Source organism: Tupaia chinensis, unplaced genomic scaffold (genome assembly GCF_000334495.1).
Source record: "Tupaia chinensis unplaced genomic scaffold, TupChi_1.0 Scaffold143572_1, whole genome shotgun sequence".
NCBI classification, from domain to species: domain Eukaryota; kingdom Metazoa; phylum Chordata; class Mammalia; order Scandentia; family Tupaiidae; genus Tupaia; species Tupaia belangeri.
In genome coordinates this window covers 55,343-58,100 of record NW_006203417.1, presented here as the reverse complement: position 1 = coordinate 58,100, position 2,758 = coordinate 55,343, and positions in this window count along the sequence as shown.

Here is a 2,758-nt window from a genome sequence, read left to right as displayed (position 1 = left end):
TGCTGAAGGTTCGATTACAGCACCAACTGGGAGATAGCACCCAGAAAATTTGGTACATGGGGCCTGGCCCTGGGGCCTGATGGTTAAGGGAACTGGAACCCACTGTGTGGCAAATATTTCTTCAGTGAGGTAGTCATTCTTACCTCTAATCCTTGATTCTTGCATCCCTACATTCTGGCTTTAAGGGAGATGATATGATATATTGGCCTACAGTTTGAAGCACACACTAGGTTCTGCACAATAGTGCACCAAGCTTTCTTTTTAAAAAATAAATAGCCCTGGGACCAGTGGATGGTGTAATGGTTACGTCACTGGACTCCCATGAGGTCGACTGTGGTTCGAGTCCTGACTCTGGCAGCTTAAAACTCACTGGACACATGTGCATGCTTGCCCAAAATCCTGAGAGGAGAATGTAGGAGAAGGGAGTGTAGCATGGCCATCTCCCCTGGGAGTTGATTTCTTGCTTACCATCTCTGTCTCTGTTTCTCCAGCCAGTGCATGTGCCCTATAGCAAACATCTTCTCTCTCACACAAAAAATCAATAGCCCTTTTATTTATTGTACGTATTTTAATTTGCTAGAGAGTGCATGCACACACCAGAGAAAGAGAAACAAAGGGAGAGGAAGAAAGCACAGTCCCTTTTCCTCTGTTTCTCCATCCTATCAGTATGTGGGACACTAATGAACATACACCCCATATGTTTTTTAAGCCACCAGGTCCAGGACTCGAACCATGCAGTTGGCCATGTGAGATCCAGCTGCCTTCACCAGCACTCCACTGGCTGGCCCTGTGATTTTTCTCTTTAAAGTCTGGCACATGAAGCTTCTTTAGCAGACTATCGGGGCTACTTCTTGCTGGAAATGTGTGGAGAGCTGGAAGTGCCTGGGAATTTATACTTCTCCTGGGGTGGCTGGTAGCTACTGACTGATTCATGTGGGAATATGAAAGCCCAGCTCCTTTGCCTTGAGCTGAATAAATTCTGAATCATCCATGTCCACATCTCCCCATGGGATCAGGTGGAGGTTGGTACTTCTCTTGCAGATTTGCTTGGCCTCATCCCCTCCTCTGTCCAGTTCTCCTCACTCACTTACCTCTCTCTCCTGAGAGCTTTTATTTAATAAACTACTTGTACTCCAATCTTGCATTTCAGTCTCTGCATCTGTGCAACCTATACTCTCCCTTTAAACCATTTTACAATATCAACTTCCATGCTGAGCCCCAAATGATCATCAAATCGTCATCCTCCCTATATAAAATTTAGCCAATTACTGCTATACAGGACTCCTTGGTATAGTTTTTAATTATTTTCCATCTCCACTTATGACCTTTTGCCTTTAGAATGATGCTACAGGGGCCAACAGGTTGAGAAGTGGTTAATGTGCTGGACTCCCATATAGCCAACCGTGGTTTGAATCCCAGACTTTGCAACTTGAAAATCACACTAGGCATGTGAGTGTGTGTGTGTGTGTGTGTGTGTGTGTGCATGCCCAAAATCCCAGGAGGAGAGGGGATTGCAATGTGCTATCCCCCGGAGATGATTTGTCACATTCTCTCTCACTGTCTCTCTTTGTCTCTCTCTGGTGAGCACATGCACCCTACAGCAAAAACCTAAAAACAAACAATATGACCCTATATCTTGTAAGACCTTGGGTACACATCATTCGGGGTGACTTGGATATAAGTGTGTCTAGGTGATCATCCCCATTTTGGCCTGAAAAAATTCATCGTTGCTTATTTCACTTTGTCTCAGTCTCCTTTCCCTATAATTTCTCTATCACCCCTGTTTTGGGAGGTGTTACTTACCTGCTGGGTCCTTTTGGAAGAAGAAACTGGGCAGAGGCAGCCTACCCTTTGCATCATTCTGTACTTCATCTTGGGAAGAGAATAGGTGTTTTGCTGTGTTCTGTTCTGGTTTAGTGCTGCATGGCACTGGGTAGGTCAGTCTTTTTCTGAAGTTTGGTATTAGGAGGCCCAATTGCTTGCAGATTTAACCACATTATTCTTTTTCCTCCTTATTAATTATTATTTATTTTAGTTTTTGCTACAGAGCACATGGGCGGGGGTGGGGTGGAAGGGGGAAGTCACTTCCTAGGGGGAAATAGTCATGCTGCAATCTCTTCTCTTTTCAGGGTTTTGGGCACACATGCACAGCGTCCAGGGTGATTTTCAAGCTGCCAGGTCTGGGACTTGAACCACTCTTCTTGCCACGTGGGGATTCAGTGCTTTAACCTCTATGCCACCTGCTGGCCCATTTTTCTTTTTCCTTTATCTTTCTTTCTTTTGTTTTTTAGGTTTTTGCTGTAGAGTATGTGCACTTGTCAGAGAGAGAATGTGAGAGAGAGAAAGAAGTGAGAAATCACCCGGGATGGGGGATGGTGGAGGGATGACCACACCCCAGTTCCTTCTCCATTCTCCTCCTGGGATTTTGGACATGCACACACACATTTCCAGGATGATTTTCAAGCTGCTGGGGGGTGGGGGGATGGCTGTCCAGGACTCAAGGCACAGTCAACCATGTGGGAGTCCAGTACCTTAACCACTACACCACCTGCTGACCCTCATTTTTCCTCCTTTTTAAAAAATTGGCTTTGAACTTTGCCAAGGAAGAGGGGTTTGAGTCTTTTGGCTCCTTCCAATCCCAACAGATACTGCTAGCCTCATTTGATAAAGGAAGAAACAAAAACAGAGAAGTTAATTTACTTTCCCAAGGTCATGTAGCTAAGTGGTGAAACCTGAGTTCAAATCTTGACAGTGTAGG